The 21,950-nt window shown below is 33.7% G+C and overlaps 1 long non-coding RNA gene across 4 annotated transcripts in view; it reads right to left on the reverse strand.

Annotated features, from left to right (window-relative positions):
- Nucleotides 1-21,950, reverse strand: part of LOC127844873 (uncharacterized) — a 77,943-nt gene that overhangs the window by 18,182 nt on the left and 37,811 nt on the right. The window contains exons 1-3 of one of the 4 annotated variants that reach the window (XR_008032914.1): nt 19,544-19,580; nt 17,914-18,212; nt 17,358-17,468 (exon numbers count right to left, since the gene is read on the reverse strand). This is a non-coding gene — a long non-coding RNA (uncharacterized LOC127844873). Of the gene's footprint in view, nt 1-4,340; nt 4,372-6,595; nt 6,631-17,357; nt 17,469-17,913; nt 18,213-19,543; nt 19,581-21,950 lie in introns of those variants that run through there. The other 3 variants (XR_008032920.1, XR_008032915.1, XR_008032918.1) reach the window with 3 other exon arrangements.

The following is a 21,950-nucleotide window of genomic DNA, read 5'->3' on the forward strand; positions in this document are numbered from 1 at the left end:
TAACATATTTATGTTTGTAAAGGCTTTCTTATTCTACGTGGGTGTTTATTTCGAGATCAGTTTGATATATTATATTGAAACTGTGCATAAATGTTCAAACAAACCTAGAGGTGAAAATAAAATTTAATAAATGTATCCATATATGGATAAACATATGCAATATATTGACCTTTAAATGCAAATGTTAAATAACTAAAATATGCGGTAACTTTATTTTACCGTAAGGTATTTTTCCCATTCATGACCAAGGTACATTAAGAACGCTGAATACTTTTAATTAAAAATAGGCATATTTGAACCACACAACACGAGTTATTTGCGAGTCTGCTTTCAATGCGTACAGAACAGTCCACGCGTTTTCCCCAACTTCCCTCGCTACTCCGCGTGCACGCTTATGGAGAGAGATGGAGGGAGATTAAGAACGTCCTGCGATACGCGGAGTTTTCATGATGCTAACTCCGAGGTTAACATTCGGTAAATAGATAAGCCGAGGCGGCGGCCCTCGGCGTTGGGCAACGCAGAGGAAACTCCGTATTTAACGAGATAACGATCAATTAATCTTTGTTTGACTTCCTGATTTTCAAATAAAATTACATTTATTACAGGAACACATATATATAAATATATATACAATGTTAAGACGTGCACAACATGAGTATTGTTCAGCGTCCAATCGGTAACGAAAATGCGTATAAGGGCGGGGTTTACTTGCGATCATTATTTTAAATTGACGTCATTCTTGAAGTAAGTGTTTATCGCAGATTAATTTAAAAGGAATCAGTTATAAAATTTACGTAATATCCATCGGTAATTAAACAGTGCATGACAGATGGTATCGGGCATCCTCATCACACCTTTTTACCGTAAACAATTACTTAACCAATAAGTGTTCCTTATGAGAAGTAATTCACAATTTAACAGCAAATGGAGAGCAATTAATTACTTATGGCGAGTAAGTTATGAAACATTACCCGTTACAAATATTATGCGGAATTAATTTAATTTCAGTACATGTTTATTTCATCATGCCCATTTATAAAACTTAATAACACAATTTGTCTACAGCCACGTGATTATATTATTTAGTCTCTTTGTATGCATATGCAGCATTTACTATGCCATGTAAAATCCGTGTTTTAATAAGGGCGCGAAATTGTTGCTGACAGAGAAGTTCCACGCATGGAAAGCAAGTGTATTAAATCAGGCCATGTGCCGTAACTAAATATAGAGATGCAACTCAGTATTTTAGAATGAACAAAAATACATCGGCATCAATGCACACGATGAAAATGTATACTATAGAAACAATACGTAAATTTACGAATAATAAATGTAATTGAAGTCACTCATTGATTGGTCATTATAACCAAACATTAACAGTGCTAATGCTCGCACATCGTGTCAGCCGATTAACGCATGTAACATGGGATTTATCCCATCCAGAAAATCACTTTGCATAAATGCGCTTGCGTAAAATGGCGGACTTTGTGTTTATACAATTCTAAAACACATTAGCGTTAATACTGGTCTTATTTTGGTTTTGAAAATTGAAATCGCAATTATACTGGATTATAGGGTAATGTTAAGTCGGAACATGTATATATCCAGCTTAGTCATTCATATTGTAGACGTAATTGTGAATTAAAACATATATTAATTTTCTATACAATTATCTTTATTTTTATTAGCCACAGTGTTTAAACAATTTTTAATTACAATGCTTTTATTTTTTGGAATGCACAGTAGCACACTGCTACCGCGGTGTTGCTCGGCGGTGTCCTGATAGGAACGGATATTGTCTGCATTTACCGACTAGGCTAAAGCAATACACGCCGCGGGTATTAGCTAACTCGGGGGAACGCCGAACGTTTAAGCGAGTACATCTCACCTTCCCCTAGCAGACAAAAGCCACGCGGAGGGAGCGAGTTTTTTGGGGAAAACGCGTTGAGTGTACTGCATGCTATTTTCTGATGCATTGTTCACAATTTTAATGGTTCACACTCACACACATATTACGGGTGTATGGTTCTTAATAATATCAACTAAATATTTCAAGTAAAATAAATCATTTTATTTTAGTATACATGCTGAAACTTCCACAATGTGTCAGGTGGCCACCCAAAAGGTAGCATGTCCTATTGTGTTTATATATCCAGATAAGTCGGAGTATAATTTGGTTATAAATACGAAACGGCATCGATTCAATACGTCAGAAAACAGTTTGGTTACTGGAAATGTATACACACTATTTGTTTTATGGTGGCTAACATATATCATTTGTTGACGGAAAGGTTGATAATACGCCTTTTTTATAAAAGAATTAAATCCTGACGTTCCCTCAAATAAATTTTGCTGTTGAAATCAAACGACATCGCATAAGAGATCACCGTTGTATGCGTATTTCATTTTTACTATGTTTTCGAAGTTCAAACATGACGTACCATGTCGATTTGTACATGGTTTCATATATACTGTATGAAACCACTGGAAAACCCCGGACAATTAACAAAACAGACAGCACAAACAAACCCGTTCTGGAGGCTATATAATTTGATGCAGTTATTGTGAGCATCCGTTTTTTTTCTATTTTTAAACTCGACACCAGGCCTAAACGATATTGCAGAAATCATTCACCATAGTTTTGTACATGAGTGATTGATATAATCAAAGCAAATAACACACACAACTGTCCTAACGTTGAGTTTCGTACTGTTTCGAGGATTGTCGTGTTTGTACGTTAAAGCATGTAGAGTGAACGATACTAATATTCATATAAGTTATTAATTTTGATAACTGCTTTGTTCCAAATAATTATAAAGGAAAACCACTATATATGGGACAATGTGTGATTAACTTACAGATAGCGATTAAATGCAAAGGGCTCAAATATGTTCGTTCTAGTATATATTCAAGATAAATATAACTTGCACTGTTTACATCCTATGACACATTAATAGTAAATACATAGTATATGCAATCGTTCAAATTTTAGTAAAAAAGTAAAAAAATAAAAAAAATGTAGAAAACAATACCACATAAACATAATGGTCCCATTCGCCGCAAATATTCACATCTTAATTCCTTGGTCAGGTGTCAGGTCGCTGATCGTTACCATAAACCATTTTACTTCCTCGCTCAATTCAACATGGAGTCAAATCTTGACTAGGTTATTACGTGATGACTGTTGCTGAATAGATTGTTGGTTAAAAACAACTCCTTTATAATGGAAACAAGATATATACCCTTGTGCGTTTTGCGATAATTGTTGGTTAACTGTGTGTCAACGTTTCTTTAAATGGCGATGACGCCCGCTTTAACCATTTGCAAGTTTTTTAATCACTTGCCGTTAGAAAAAGACTATCGCTGGTTTGCAAGAATTTCTGTCCTGAAAGGGTTATCGAAAATGTATTCTCATATAAGAAATTAGCCTATTACAGACATAATAATGGTAATTAAAAACGTGCACATTATAAATATATATTGCATTTGCACAAAACATCATACATATGATATATACTCTTTTATTCGGATCATTCTAGCATACTAGCCTAAAATCATTGTCAGTGTGTGTTCCTCTGTTTTGTTCGCTGGTTAATTAATTGATTGTTTTAATATTGTCTTTCAAGGGGCCGTTTAATGTTTTGCTACATTGACAAAATTAAAAAAAGTTGTTTCAGATTCGCAAATTTTCGTTTTAATTATGATATTTTTGAGGAAAAATAATACTGACCATTTACCATGCTCTTAAATATACATCATATGCATCTTTTGACGATTTGAAAACCTGAACAATATAAAGCGTTGTGCGACGCAAAACGGTTGAATAATTTGGAAAGTTCTGTAGTTGTCCTTATATTTTGGGACACTACGAGGATTGCTTATAAAGCTTGAAAATACATCCGGTCTAAGCATGAACATGGATGGTCGAGTGGTCTAGGCGGGAGACTTTTTACTCCAGGGTCAGTGGTTCGAGCCCTGTTGAGGGTTACTTTTTTCCTTTTTTTAAATTGTAAACTTGTTTTTTTACTGGAGATTTTTAGGTCAAATGTTTAAAATTATCAATATAAAGCATTTAATGACAAGCTTAGATACATACCAAAATCTGTGAAACGGCCCCTTTAAATTACATCGTCTAAACTAGAATCCATGACTTAAACGTAAGCTACATTATGATGAGTATTGTTATTTGTTTCGTCCCAAAAAATATCTCTATTAGCATAGCAAACGTGTTCCCATATGTATTAAATTAACATTACAAAGTCGATTTGCGATTTAGTTTATGTATTGATTATTACAACTTTATTTGAACGTAAATTACAAGGAACGGTTGTTGTTCATGTATCCAAGTTTGGTCCAGTAAGATGCGTTTTTCTGAAACAGAAATGACAAATGTTAGCGTAATAAAAGGATTTTAAATCTGCATAAATGTAAAACGCTGAGTGGGAACGCCTGTGAACATACTCAAATGATACTTCATGTGTCGATTCAAAGGACAGTTAAGATGAGTTGACCTTAGTCTTAAAAAAAAGGTTAATGAAAATTAACATCGTGACCACTCTTGTTTCTTACGTATATACACAAATGGAATATACAAACCATATGCACTCATAGTAACATTGTGTTGATAACCATTAGATTGCATTTAAGACATATAAGGCATTGAAAATCGTGTTTGAGATTTTTTAAAATATTTGCGTTATTAATTACGTTTAGGCTGTGTTTAACAAACACATCTTATACCAAACACAATCAATTCACGTATGCTTTTTATGATAAGTAGATAAACAGAACTGAAGATATAATACTTACCTTTACGACATTTATTATTTGCCATAGCCGTAATCATCCCATTTGCCTTTGCCTTTGCCACCACCTCCGAGGATTTTGTATAACCATCCGCCACCATAGTTGTCATAGTCGCCATAAGTTCCTGGATACCCGCCATAGTTTCCCCCGTAGCCATAGTTTCCGGGGTAGCCATAGTTGTTACCGCCATATCCGTAATCGTAGTATTGGGCGTTTGCTACCGGAGCAATCGCTAGAAGCACTACGGCCGCCACTAACATACACATCAACTGTTTAGTGTTCATCTTGGGTGATCGTTACTGGAATAAACAAGCAAATACTATACTGAATAAAAATAGTGTTAAAAGCTTGTACAGTCATGAACAAAATATAAAAAGTAATTTTAAACAATGTGGTGTGAGGAAAATTAGTTTCAACTAAATATTATTATGTGAAAATAATTAAACAGATTTGATTATCAAAAAGTATATGTCATACACACATGTAATGCATAATTTTTAATAAAAAAAATAAACTATGATGTAATCGAGTCGAAGATTTACGTCGCACTTATGGAATTATAAACCCACAAATAAATAATCATGTATCAAGAAAACTAATGGATTCTCCAACCTTTTCTTTGAAAAGCAAATATACTGCAATTGGAAGGGCTGAACAAGATCGTCCAAACTAAAAGACCAAATCTTACAACAAAACTGAATGCGAGAATATTGGGGCATATTACTTGAATTTCTATTAATCGCAGCTACATCGTTCCATATTATTTGCATACGTGACTTATACTTATTGAGATTGTGATTAGTTTATAATGATGAAACAAAAATATTTTGGACATGTAATACATTATTAAATATTACCCACACATTTATATCATTTAGTCGAACTACATGTCTATTAAAATGTGTTATTTTGTTAGTTTCACTCAACTAACGCGTAGGGTGTGTGTTAAATTCCACAAGAGTATTGTCTTTATCAACAATGCCGATTAAAGTATTTTAACATAGGGATAACTCTAATGGCTTGTTAGTAGCAGCGATTGTTTAAACCAACGATTGCAGCACATAACAAGTTTAATTTACCATGCCATACCTCATTGATTCAGATTTTAAGAACTATGTAACGCTTATCTTCCTCATTACAAAATGTAACACCACAATGAGGATCCGACATGATTTTTATCGTCATACCTTATTGTATATAACGCATTATGCATAAATAACGAGTGTTATCGAAGCGTTAGATACAATTGGCGAATCTTTTTACACAAGGTCTTTTGAAACGCAATTACACCCAAATTACACAAAAATATTGTTTAATACACAGTATCTAAAACATGTTTAAGTTTTAAATACGTGTAATGGTTACACTGTATGTTGTAAAGGAGACTGTGTGAAAACGTTTGAGAAAAGCGACTCGTTTGGATATTATTCACACGCAATCTTATTCATACGATTTCTTATTAGATTTCAATATAATACACCGATGCTGTATATAGCAAACACACTTTGAGATAATTTTCAATGTCATTAATTGACCATAATATTATAAATGTAAAAAGGCCCTTTCGAAAAAATCAGCAGTTTACAAAATGCATAAACAGAAGACGTTGCTTCCAAAATAATCCGTCAAACAATCGTCCTTTATTTGTTTACTTTCTTTCCTTTTATTCAGAAGCAATTTATGAAATGTGTTAATTTTAAGATACAGTGTGATACAGGATAAATATTTAACTGAAAATATCATTTAATTAAAAATATCCCTTAAGAAAAATTAAACTGGTTAGACTTACCTTTGTCGCTGCTCGAAGGATTTTGAGCATTCGGTAATAAAGCTAAAATTTAGACGTTTATATACCTGAAGCATTGTGTGCATCATAACGTGAGGTTCAAAGCTTAATTAGCAACATGCGCAGAATTAACATACTGTGCAACTTATTTGTAATGAAGTATAAACAGATTATCTCTATTTTCGGTTAAATCGACAACAGGAGTCATTACGAATTTACGCGTGTTTAACAAAATCTGCCTACTGGGTAATTCTGGATTTGAATGTACATTACAATGTTTCAGATTCGTATTGACAATACATTGGTAGAGCCTGATGCAATTTAATTTTTGAATGGCTGGTAATACAAAAAATCATTAATTGATTCGCATAAATATCCAGGTGTATTAATTAATAATGGTCCGTTTATTCTGTATCGATTTTAAAAGGGTTATATTATTCAAACGTTTTCATAATTATGTTGATCTATTTTTCATGTCGAGTGGCAATGCAGGGACCACCTGTGCAAAACGTTGTTTAAATGAAAGACGTCTATTTCATCCACCAAGACGTTTTCCAAATATTCCGAACAACTAATAATCAATCTAATACAACAACATAGTTCGCAAATAATGTACATTGCACATAACGCTGCATTTTCGATGTTAACTTAAAGCCAGAACTGCTTTAAAAAATGTTGACAATTTAAATTACGTTTTTTGTGGTGTTAAATAAAATGTGAAAATGTTAATTAGCTTTATTTCAATAAACTCGCAGAAGTATACGGATCTTATTGTATGTACATTATATGCAGCATTTTAACAGTAGTACACTTAAACTTTGAGTGCAGTAAGCGGGATAAATATATATAATATAATCGCATTGACTTAAATAGGATTTGAGTTGACGATGCTGCAAAATAGCAGGTGTGAAATTAACGTACTTAATCAAGTGTTTAATTTTCCTTGTAAGCCTGGTTTCTTCCAAAAGGTTTCACTTGTATGAAGGTCGCAAATCTATAAATGAATATTAATCCCATAAGCGGATATATAATACAAATATAATAGTTGGCATGGGGGCTAACTTTAGAAATTGACAGTATTACTTTGAACATCTACTTGCCCTCATCAAAAACGGGTTGCATTATTTTAAAGTCACTATTTTTATTGATCTTTAATGTATTGAATAACATGCATTATTATACCGGATTTAATTATTTCTTTTTGCCAAGTTCCAACTTAAATTAGGTCCGCTTCCTGATACGAGGCATCTGTCGTACCGTCTGAAATACGGCAATGAACAATTTACTGTACTCAGTATTCTTTCTGATTTTTTTTCGTGCTGCTTCAGCAATAAAATGCATGAACTCTGTAGCTGCACTATTGTTCAGGTATGCAATTCCAATATCAAGACCCTGGGCCTTAGGGAGACAACAAATTCCTTAATAATCGGTGAATGGTCTACAAGATTTAGCAATGTAATGCACATTTCGAAATTTGTAACAAAACTGGGATGTAGTTTTTTCAATGAGCTTTTGCAAAGCCTTATATGCCTCAGAATGTGTTGTGTCACTATTATTTTGAGCCCCATCCCTTTTGACATTTATGTATTGTGACTGTGAATCTTCGTTCGCTTTTGCAAGCTATTTAAACAAAAAATTGAACCTGTTATGAAAAAACAATGGTTTTAAAATTTGAGACAAATATTGCATTTCATCATTCTCGATTAATTATCAAATAAATCAAATCACGATGCTTGAAAGTTACGCGATTCATTTTCATATTTTTTCTTCCGTTCGTTTTCGGTTGTTTTTGGTGTGTTTCTTTGTGTTTTTTCGAGTTAATTTTATTAAAAATAGGAAACATCAACTGGACGCTACCGTCCGCTAGGTTGAAACGTCTGCCGAGTAGAACGTGTTTTGAGCGTTTAAATTGGCTTTTAAAACGCCATCGACCAATCAAATCTCGTTTTACTTGTACTTGATAAAACATTATATCGATCCAAAGAAAATAAATAAATGCAAGGTGACAAGTAGAAACTAACCGGAAAGATGCTAATACGAAAAGGTTTTGCCTTTGGAAAATCACTTGGCCGCGACGAATTTAATCCATCACGGGCGTCCGCTTAAAAAACCTGGGGTCATGCAAACAGTTCATATCGATATTTACTCTAAGACAAAAGTCTGTTCATACTATAAACTACATGGTCAATAGATTAGTTGACGCTTGTTTTACATTTCTATTTAATGAAACCATCCGCAGTGAACGTTATGTAATCATAATAAAACGTTTATATAGCATTAAGGGTCTTAAAATAGACAATCTTGACCCATCTGTACTGTTAAATAAACCTTTTTCCGCCAAGAAAATTGTTATTAAACCACTTAAATAAATACAATATTCACGTGTAATACAATATGGATAGAAGAGTAATTGCGCAACGTTTTCCTCAGTTAACTGCTTTCCATCATATAGATATAAACCTTTCGATATCAAATACTAGTTTCATGTGAATAATTATTATTCCAACGTGTTAACGAGTATTTATAAGATAACCAAGATTAGTTATGGCACTGTATTTTCAAGATGTGTGAACATGTAATTATTAATCTCGATGCATAAGAATTATTCTCAACCTAAAACTATAACAATCCTCTATCATGAAGGATGTGGTGATGTGTACGTAAACATAACATATAATTTGTAGCTCATAATGTTACAAAGAAGGATGCTTGCCTAAACGCATGTAGTTCATCACAGCAAAATATAATCAAAGCGCTGAATGCACTGAAGTTCTTCGCTTTTGCATAACTTTAGAAGCAACTAAGTTTTCAAACTTATGTTATAGCTTTTTATATCGCAAGTTTGAAATGAAATCAACAGGCAACCCAATCAAATTTTTAAAGAGTGTGTCTTAAAGCAGAATTAGAGATGTATGTGACTTTTTATCCTTTATATTTATGTTATAGAGATAACTTAGATTAAATACCAACAATATGTCTCTTTTGTTCACAATTGTTTGCTGCACTATCAACAATCATCATTATTTGTGTTACATTGCTAAAGAAGAACAAGCCTATAATCATGTACATGTTGTGTTATGTGTATCAAATACTTTTTATTTTTTCTTTAAATTATTGATACACAATTTGCCCACATGAAAGACTTTAAATGCAGCATTATGCCCCGTTTTCCATGAAAGCAGCAAATATGTACAGATTTGAATGATAAACTGGCAAATGTCGTCGCATAAGCTGTAATAAACACTAGACCGGCTAATATGTCCCACAAGCTCTTAAACCTATTGTTTACATAATAACAGGCTGTCTGCTGTAGAGAACCAGTGAAGTATAAACTGGCAGTGGTAATCGTTCTTAGCGTAGTGGCTTGCAGTTACCGTCCTTAGCGTAGCTAAGCACATACTTATTTGCAAAACATGCTCTGTAACGTAAGTCGTGAGCTAACGCTCACAACTCAAAATGATACAAAAATGCGTTGGCAATACAGACTTCCATGTTCATTGAATGTATTAAGATGATTGTGTACATTCGCCATTTCCATACAGATTTTAAATCGCAGACATATATGGCAATATTTCTTTTAGTGTTATTATATTGGCAGCGCCGCGTTCTGATATGAACAACTTTCTGGACAAACTTGGCTAATTGAATTGCGTCAATAGTCTTTCCAGATTAGCCTTTGCACTCCGCATAGTCTTACCTGATTCAAAACGTTCCGCTAACAATAATTTTATGTTCAGAAAAGTACTCTTGTATACAAAAATTATAACACAAATGGACAGTCTTTTTACTGATAAAACTGTGCGACACATGACGCCCATGCAAAAAGCCCAGAGCGAGGCACATATCTCCAAAACAATGCGCGTAAAATGTTGAGGCAAATAGGATAACATGGATAAGGTGTCACAATGAATAACATTATGAGTCTACCTTTAAGTCATACTGAACATAAACGATGATATAGTTAATGATTATATACGCTATGAACATGTTCATTATTAAGAAATCAAAATACCTTTCATTAGAAATGACGTGGTGTGAATAGTTTTATTTAACATTTTAACGCATGTATAAATGCAGTATCATGCTTAAACAACGAACTGTTCACGATATCGTATTTAACAAATTGTGACATCAAAAATGCTAATGTAAACTCTCAAATTTGTTCACCACATTTGGACATAGACGAGTGATGAAACGTACACAGCTGTGTGTATCCAATCAAATGTTGCATGACCAAATTTTGCTCGAATTACTTGATATTCAAACATGAAGCATGTTAACAGAAACAATCACGTGTAAATGTGTCAATGGATGTTGTGTTGTCGAACTCTTAGACTACTTAACATTGATAAAAGAAACTTGATGCCATAAGTTATTACAATTTCTGTTTTTATAACCTTAATTATAACTAACGAAACATACAACCTTTTATAATCTACGAACTAAAATATCTAACGCAGAAACTGCAAAGAAGTGATCAACTGTTTTTATTAATTAACCTGCATATCTCTGGTTACCCGAAAATTGTTTCGGAAATGTCGACACTAAAGTTGTCTTCACTATTTGTTCAACATCAAGACGTAAATATACATCGACACCATACAGGAAATTATTAGATAAGTACAGTAATACCCAATGCAGTCGTCTATTGATATAGTTCTTATGTAGTTCTGGTTTAAAATGTTAAATAAGCAATGATTGAATAAAAAATGATGTCTCTAATCTAAATTAATATTATGTATGATATAAATCTATACGCGGAGAGTAGACTGTCCTCTAGATTTCGCGACTTTTATTGTTATCATTATTTAAAACAAAACATCAAATTGTTTCAGGAATTTTAGAATTCAAATAGTTCGTAAATGTCTCAAGACTGAACATGATGACACAAATTATGTAGTGCTTCTCCATTCAACAGTGTCAGGTACTAGACAGTAGTAGATGTATTCACAAACGCATTGCACGTAAGGTCTTATGTGTTAATCTTTAAGTATCAATTAATCGAATAACTGATCATAGGGGCAGTGATAGTAAATCGTATCCCATATCAGACGGCAGCACGCCGTAAAACCTACAATCATAACAAGTTCGAATAAATACTTGTAACATATGCATCAGTATGACACAACGTAACAAGTTAAGGGGATTGTATATGGGAAGTAATTAAGATCCGATCACAAGATCGAGCGTGTCATCAGCATTCCTTAACAAGCTAAATTAGCAATGTGCTATGCATACCGATCAAATAATCGCAAGATTGATACATTTATCATACACAGGAATACGTCAATTTGTGTTAAAATGTTCAGCTCTATTATCAAGAAACATATCAGACAGACTTATATATTCACTCCAGCTCTGTAAAATCATTCGTATCAAGGCTATTACGCAGCTTGAGCGCGAGCTTGTAACAGTCGATGTAACATCGTACAAAAGAAGACATTACATTGATTTATTGAAACTGAACTGTTCAAACGACTGTTTTGTTGCGTATTTAAAGCGACTTTCTTATGAGCAATTCCCTATCGTTTCCTTGGGTCGCTTGACACTTTATTAAGAAGCAACTGTTAGGAGAAATCGGCCAGTTTAATCATGTTGATAGTCGTATTGACTGCCAATTTCAAACATGTACTAACTTCACGATTAATAGCTGTGACTTAACACAAACGAATGAATTATTATTAAAAAAATACAGGTAACTTCGCGTAACACGTCCATGCACATATCTGACAAACATAAAATTTGAGCAGCGATCAATTTATATATACACGCTTAGTTGAACGTATTTACCATTTTCGCGGTAACCAATACGGTAACCCCTAATTGCAACCTGCTTCTTAAGAAAATTATGTCAACATTTCTCTGTAAAGTGAATGTCTTTGCACTCCGGTTTTGACCGTAAAACACAAATTTATCTTCTGTTGATTCTTATGAGATTTTAACGAGTAGCATTCAATACAATAGTGTATGAGCGTGCAAAATTATTCAATGGTAAAAGGAGACGAACAAGCATTCTTACCAATAAATACAGTAACCATGGTTACACTGCAAACACTACAAAAACATTACACTTACTTTTGAATATGATATACTATGAATGAAAAATACAATGCTCCATATTATTAAATTGACCTACAATATATTGATTAAATGTCAGGTCAACACATACGGGCGAGTTTAATGAGAGTGTTGATTTAACACATTGCTGGCTTGTTTTGAACATAAATCGAGTGCCTATACACCGCAATCATTCTTGAAATATGAAAATCCTGGTCTAAAATTCAACTGGCGTTGGCAACAGTTCATGTATGCTTATGGTCTGTGTTTGTTTTATGTCGCATTGTTTGGCGATATATTACTTAAATATAGATGAAAGATGCAACCTCTTAGTACGTTGAACCGGTATCGTCACCGTACGCAACAGCGTTTATATTTATGATACAGTTTCGAAATAGTAATAACATATTTATGTTTGTAAAGGCTTTCTTATTCTACGTGGGTGTTTCTTCCGAGATCAGTTTGATAAATTCTATTGAAACTGTGCATAAATGTTCAAACAAACCTAGAGGTGAAAATAAAATTTAATAAATGTATCCATATATGGATAAACATATGCAATGTATTGACCTTTAAATGCAAATGTTAAATAACTAAATTATGCGGTAACTTTATTTTACCGTAAGGTATTTTCCCATTCATGACCAAGGTACATTAAGAATGCTTAATACTTTTAATTAAAAATAGGCATATTTGAACAACACAATTAACAAAAGTTATTTGCGAGTATGCTTTAAATGCGTACAGTACAGTCAACGCGTTTTCCCCAACTTCCCTCGCTACTCCGCGTGCACGCTTATGGAGGGAGATGGAGGGAGATTAAGAACGTCCTGCGATACGCGGAGTTTTCATGATGCGAACTCCGAGGTTAACATTCGGCAAATAGATAAGCCGACGCGGCGGCCCTCGGCGTTGGGCAACGCGGAGGAAACTCTGTATTTAACGAGATAACGATCAATTAATCTTTGTTTTACTTCCTGATTTTCAAATAAAATTACAAATATTACCTGTACACATATATATATAAATATATATACAATGTTAAGACGTGCACATTATATTGTCCAGCGTCCAATCGGTAACGTAAATGCGTATAGGGGCGGGGTTTACTGGCGATCATGATTTCAAATTGACGTCATTCTTGAAGTAAGTGTTTATCGCAGATTAATTTAATAGGAATCAGTTATAAAATTTACGTAATATCCATCGGTAATTAAACAGTGCATGAAAGATGGTATCGGGCATCCTCATCACACCTTTTTACCGTAAGCAATTACTTAACCAATAAGTGTTCCTTATGAAAAGTAATTCACAATTTAACAGCAAATGGGGAGCAATTAATTACTTATGGCGAGTAAGTTATGAAACATTACCCGTTACAAATATTATGCGGAATTAATTTAATTTCAGTACATGTTTATTTCATCATGTCCATTTATAAAACTTAATAACACAATTTGTCTACATCCACGTTATTATATTATTTAGTCTCTTTGTATGCATATGCAGCATTCACTATGCCATGTAAAATCCGCGTTTTAATAAGGGCGCAAAATTGTTGCTGACAGAGATGTTCCACGCATGGAAAGCATGCGTATTAAATCAGGCCATGTGCCGTAACTAAATATAGAGATGCAACTCAGTATTTTAGAATGAACAAAAATACATCGGCATCAATGCACACGATTAAAATGTATACTATAGAAACAATACGTAAATTTACGAATAATAAATGTAATTGAAGTCACTCATTGATTGGTCATTATAAGCAACCATTAACAGTGCTAATGCTCGCACATAGTGTCACCCGATTAACGCATGTAACATGGGAATTATCCCATCCGGAATATCACTTTGCATAAATGCGCTTGCGTTAAAGGGCGGACTTTGTGTTTATACAATTCTAAAACACATTAGCGTTAATACTGGTCTTATTTTGGTTTTGAAAATTGAAATCGCAATTATACTGGATTATAGGGTAATGTTAAGTCGGAACAGGTATGTATCCAGCTTATTCATTCATATTGTAGACGTAATTGTGAATTAAAACATATATTAATTTTCTATACAATTATCTTTATTTTTATTAGCCACAGTATTTAAACAATTTTTAATTACAATGTTTTTATTTTTGGAATGCACAGTAGCACACTGCTACCGCGGTGTTGCTCGGCGGTGTCCTGATAGGAACGGATATTGTCTGCATGTACCGACTAGGCTAAAGCAATGCACGCCGCGGGTATTAGCTAACTCGGGGGAACGCCGAACGTTTAAGCGAGTACATCTCACATTCCCCTAGCAGACAAAAGCCACGCGGAGGGAGCGAGTTTTTTGGGGAAAACGCATTGAGTGTACTGTATGCTATGTTGTAATGCATTGTTCACAATTTTAATGGTTCACACTCACACACATATTACGGGTGTATGGTTCTTAATAATATCAAGTAAATATTTCAAGTAAAATAAATCATTTCAATTTAGTATACATGCTGAGACTTCCACAATGTTTCAGGTGGCCACCCAAAAGATAACATGCCCTATTGTGTTTATATATTCAGATAAGTCGGAGTATAATTTGGTTATAAATACGAAACGGCATCGATTCAATATGTCATAAAACAGTTTGGTTACTGGAAATGTATACACACTATTTGTTTTATGGTGGCTAACATATATCATTTGTTGACGGAAAGTTAGATAAAACGCCATTTTATAAAAGAAATAAATCCTGACGTTCCCTCAATTAAATTTTGCTGTTGAGATCAAACGACATCGCATAAGAGATCACCGTTGTATGCGTATTTCATTTTTACTATGTTTACGAAGTTCAAACATGACGTACCATGTACATTTGTACATGGTATCATATATACTAAATAAAACCACTGGAAAACCCCGGACAATTAACAAAACAGACAGCACAAACAAACCCGTTCTATAGGCTATATAATTTGATGCAGTTATTGTGAGTCTCCGTGTTTTCGATTTGTAAACTCGACACCAGGCCTGAACGATATTGCAGAAATCAGTCACCATAGTTTTGTACAAGAGTGATTGATATAATCAAAGCAAATGACACACACAACTGTCCTAACGTTGAGTTTCGTACTGTTTCGAGGATTGTCGTGTTTGTACGTTAAAGCATGTAGAGTGAACGATACTAATATTCATATAAGTTATTAATTTTGATAACGTCTTTGGTCCAAATAATTATAAAGGAAAACCACTATATATGGGACAATGTGTGATTAACTTACAGATAGCGATTAAATACAATGCGCTCAAATATGTTCGTTCTAGTATATATTCAAGATATATATAACTTGCACTGTTCACATCTTATGACATATTAATAGGAAATACATAGTATATGCAATCGTTCAAATTTTAGTAAAAAAGTAAAAAATTAAAAAAAATGTAGAAATCAATACCACAATATCACATAAACATAATGGTCCCATTCGCCGCAAATATTCACATCTTACTTCCTTGGTCAGGTGTCAGGTCGCTAATCGTTACCATAAACCATTTTACTTCCTCGCTCAATTCAACATGGAGTCAAATCTTGACTAGGTTATTACGTGATGACTGTTGCTGAATAGATTGTTGGTTAAAAACAACTCCTTAATAATGGAAACAAGGTATATCCCCTTGTGCGTTTTGCGATAATTCTTGGTTAACTGTGAGTCAACGTTTCTTTTAAAGGCGACGACGCCCGCTTTAACCATTTGCAAGTTTTTTTAATCACTTGCCGTTAGAAATAGACTATCGCTGGTTTGCAAGAATTTATGTCCTGAAAGAGTTATCGGAAATGTATTCTCATAAAAGAAATTAGCCTTTTACAGACATAATTATGGTAATTAAAAAACGTGCACATTATAAATATATATATTGCATTTAATGGTGTCTTTGCACAAAACATCATACATATGATATGTACTCTTTTTATGCGGAGCATTCTAGCATACTAGCCTAAAAGCATTGTCAGTGTGTGTTCCTCTGTTTTGGTCGCTGGTTAACTAATTGATTGTTTTAATATTGTCCTTCAAGGGGCCGTTTAACATTTTGCTACATTGACAAAATTAAAAAAAGTTGTTTCAGATTCGCAAATTTTCGTTTTAGTTACGATATTTTTAAGGAAATAGTAATAATGACCATTTACCATGCTCTTAAATATCCATTATATGCATCTTTTAACGATTTGAAAAACTGAAAAATATAAAGCGTTGTGCGACGCAAAACGGTTAAATAATTTGGAAAGTTCTGTAGTTGTCCTTATAATTTTAGACACTACGAGGATTGCTTATAAAGCTAAAAAAATACATCCGCTCTAAGCAGGAACATGTATGGTCGAGTTGTCTAGGCGGGAGACTTTTTACTCCAGAACTCCAGGGGTCAGTGGGTCGAGCCCTGTTGAGGGTTACTGTTTTCCTTTTTTTAAATTGTAATCTTGTTTTTTTACTGAAGATTTTTAGGTCAAATGTTTAAATGTATCAATATAAAGCATTTAATGACAAGCTTAGATACATACCAAAATCTGTGAAACGGCCCCTTCAAATTACATCGTCTAAACTAGAATCCATGACTTTAACGTAAGCTACATTGTGATGAGTATTGTTATTTGTTTCGTCCCAAACAAATATCTTTATTAGCATAGCACACGTGTTCCCATATGTATTAAATTAACGTAAGAAAAAAACATTACACAGTCGATTTGCGATTTAGTTTATGTGTTGATGTCTACAACTTTATTTGAACGTAAATAACAAGGAACGCTTGTTGTACATGTATCCAAGTATGGTCCAGTAAGATGCGTTTTTCTGAAACAGAAATGACAAATGTTAGCGTAATAAAAGGATTTTAAATCTGCATAAATGTAATACGCTGAGTGGGAACGCCTGTGAACATACTCAAATGATACTTCATGTGTCGATTCAAACGACAGTTAAGATGAGTTGACCTTAGTCTTAAAAAAAAAGGTTAATGAAAATTAACATCGTGACCACTCTTGTTTCTTACGTATATACACAAATGGAATATTCAAACCATATGCACTCATAGTAACATTGTGTTGATAACCATTTGATTGCATTTAAGACATATAAGGCATTGTAAATCGTGTTTGAGATTTTTAAAATATTTCCGTTATTGATTTGTTTACGTTTAGGCTGTGTTTAACAAAAACACATCTTATACCAAACACAATCAATTCACGTATGCTTTTTATGATAATTAGATAAACAGAACTGAAGATATCATACTTACCTTTACGACATTTATTATTTGCCATATCCGCCGTAACCACCCCATTTGCCTTTGCCTTTGCCACCACCTCCGAGGATTTTGTATAACCATCCGCCACCATAGTTGTCATAGTCGCCATAATTTCCTGGATACCCGCCATAGTTTCCCCCGTAGCCATAGTTTCCGGGGTAGCCATAGTTGTTACCGCCATATCCATAATCATAGTATTGGGCGTTTGCTACCGGAGCAATCGCTAGAAGCACTACGGCCGCCACTAACAAACACATCAACTGTTTAGTGTTCATCTTGAGTGATCGTTACTGGAATAAACAAGCAAATACTATACTGAATACAATTCGAAGATTTACGTCGCACTGTTTAGTGTTCATCTTGAGTGATCGTTACTGGAATAAACAAGCAAATACTATACTAATACTCATGTATCAAGCAAACTAATGGATTGTCCAACCTTTTCTTTGAAAAGCAAATATACTGCAATTGGAATGGCTGAACAAGATCGTCCATACTAAAAGACCGAATCTTACAACAAAACTGAATGCGAGAATATTTAGGCATATTACTTGAATTTCTATTAATCGCAGCTACATCGTTCCATATTATTGGCATACGTGACTTATACTTATTGAGATTGTGAGTTTTGTTTATAATGATGAAACAAAACTATTTTGGACATGTTATACACTATTTAATATTACCCACACATTTATATAATTAAGTCGAACTACATGTATATTAAAAATGTGTTATTTTGTTAATTTCACTTAACTAACGCGTAGGATTTGTGTTAAATTCCACAAGAGTATAGTCTTTATCAATAATGCCGATTAAAATATGTTATTATAGGGATAATTCCAATGGCTTGTTTGTAGCGGCGATTGTTTAAACCAACGACTGCAGCACATGACAAGTTTAATTTACCGTGCCATACCTCATTGATTCTGATTTTAAGAACTATGTAGCGCTTATCTTCCTCAAAACAAAATGTAACACCACAATGAGGATCCGACATGATTTGTATCGTCATACCTTATTGTATGAAACGCATTTTGCATAAATAACGATTATTATCGACGCGTTGAATACAATTGGCGAATCTTTTTACTCAAGGTCGTTTGCAACGCAATTACACCCAAATTACACAAAAATATTGTTTAATACACAGTATCTAAAACATGTTTTAGTTTAAAATACGTGTAATGGTTACATTGTATGTTTTAAAGGAGACTGTGTGATAACGTTGGAGAAAAGCGACCCGTTTGGATATTATTCACACGCAAACTTATTCATACGATTTCTAAGTAGATTTCAATATATTATACCGATGCTGTATATAGCAAGCACACTTGGAGATAATTTGCAATGTCATTAATTGACCATAATATTAAAAATGTAAAAGCCCTTTCGAAAACAAGCAGCAGTTTAAAAATGCATAAACAGAAGACGTTGCTGCCAATATCATCCGTCAAACAAGTCATATGTATGTGTTTACTTTCTTTCCTTTTATTCAAAAGCAATATATGAAATGTGTTAATAATACGATACAGTGTGATACAGGATAAATATTTAACTGAAAAGTCAGTTAATAATAAATATCTCTTAATAAAAACATAACTGGTTAGAAAAGACTTACCTGTGTCGCTGCTCGGAGGATTTTGAGCATTTGATAATGAAGCTAAACTTTAGACGTTTATATACCTGAAGCATTGTGTGCATCCTAACGTCAGGTTAAAAGCTTAATTAGCAACATGTGCAGAATTAACATATTGTGCATCTTATTTGTAATCGAGTATAAACAGATTATCTCTATTTTCGGTTGAATCGACAGCAGGAAGTCATTACGGATTTACGCGTGTTAAACAAAATATGCGGACTGCGTAATTCTGGATTTGAATGTCCATAACAATGTTTATTTAAACGGTTTGCTTTCAAAAAGTGTATAACATCCAGATAAAACTACGGGATTAAACTCTTAAGAAAACTTATTTCAAATGCGTATTGACAACACATTGGTAGAGCCTGATGAAATTTAATTTTTGAATGGCTGGTAATTAAAAAAAAATCAATAATTGGTACCCATAAATACCCAGGTTTATTAATTAATAATGGTCCGTTTATTATGTATCGATTTTAAATGCGTAATATTATTAAAACGTTTTCATAATTATGTTGATCTATTTTTCGTGACGAGTGACAATGCAGGGACCACCTGTACAAAGACTTATTTTAATGAAAGACGTCTATTCCATCCACCAAAACGTTTTTCAATTATTCATGAAACTAATACAGCACCATATCTCACAAATAATGCGCATTGCATATAACACTATAGTTTAAGTCATTACATAAAGCAAGAACTGTTTAAAAAATGTTGATATAGTAAATAACGATATTGTTTTTAATAAAATGTGAACATGATCATTATTTTAATTTTAATAAACTAGCAGGATTATGCACATTCGTTTATATATACAGTTTATACAGCAATTTAACAATCGTGAAGTAAAATTGTGCTCAAGTGCTCAAGAAGGATTCAAATATAATATAAGCGCATTGACTAAATAGGATTTGTGTTCACGATGCTGCAAGACAGCAGGTGTGAAAATAACGTACTTAATGAAGTGTTGAAGTGTTTGTGTAAGCCTGATTTCTTCCGAAACATTTCACTTTTATGTATTGTATAAGTCTTTAGTTGAATATTAATCACATAAGCGGATACGTTACTTCTGTATGATTATAGATGTTCATGGGGCTAAGCATTCTCATAACTCTCCCGCCAATACATTTTATTCCGAATGGATTATACTACATAAATACATCAGAATCACCATTGAAAAAGAGCGTCGCACTATGCAAGACTGTCTCTAGAGCACTTTAGAGGAAGGAGAGGATGGTCGCCGCCGAGGCTGTCAGAAGAAAAGCTAGGGGGGGGGGGGGGGGCAACGTGAAGACTGGACCCTCATCCCCGTGGTAGAAGTACTCCCAGCAGCCAACAACATACCTTACTGGCGGAAGATCTCTGTATTGTCGTCCTTAATTCCTCTCCCCCTCTGCAAACCGCCAGACCGGTCAAACAAACGTTATAATAATGAGCACATATAAACAGTATCAACTTGCTTGTTAATTTAAAGCATGTAAGTAGTTCATTGTTTACAATGGTGGACCAACAGCGTGTTGCAGTCATGTTCCTGACGTACCCGCTGATCTTGTGCTCCGTATAAATAGTATAACCGAGTGCACAACCGGTTGGTTTATTTTTAGATCAATAATACATTATGGCATTGTTGTGATAGTGTTTCGAAAAAAACAGCGTATTATGCTGGGGTAAACGTGTTGTTCTTACATGCATTGAACGGCCTTTCATACATTCATAATTGATTCTACGAGTGTTCCGAAGATTTCATCACTTTGTATGTAATTGCTTTTCTACTCTTTCTGTCAGTGTCTTACTGTTAGTGTTACTTGCACATATATGTTAGGAAGTGTTTTATCACCATATATGACCATATACTTTATCATGCATGTATGATTATGCTTACATTGTGTACATGCTTACTAATGTGTCTAAGCCTGGACAGAAGATGGTTGACACAACACTTATCTTATAGGATTACTGATATATGTATGTGTGTTGTATATTGTATTAGAAAGCATACATGATATAACGTGTATTGTATTAGCATTTATTTCGTCACAATACAGCTTCACAGAAGAGTACACTATAATGATTTGTTTAGAGTGGCGATGGAATATTTTAAACATGCAAGCAAGCTTATAATGTTTGGTTTGTGTATAATATAGCATTAAAGTTATTGTAATGTTCGTTCCATTATTAACTACTCTGATTTATGATTAAATTTATGAACCATGTATTGAAAGGAAATCTACTTATCCCAATGGATAAGTGTCAAACAATTTAATTTGCACTAACACATACACGTTGCTCATTTCTGACAGTTGCATATCAATGAGACGCGTTTTGGAAAAACTGGAGCCGTATTCACCAATGTACGTAAGTCTCAAATCTTAGACTCAGCTCA

Source organism: Dreissena polymorpha, chromosome 9 (genome assembly GCF_020536995.1).
Source record: "Dreissena polymorpha isolate Duluth1 chromosome 9, UMN_Dpol_1.0, whole genome shotgun sequence".
NCBI lineage: Eukaryota > Metazoa > Mollusca > Bivalvia > Myida > Dreissenidae > Dreissena > Dreissena polymorpha.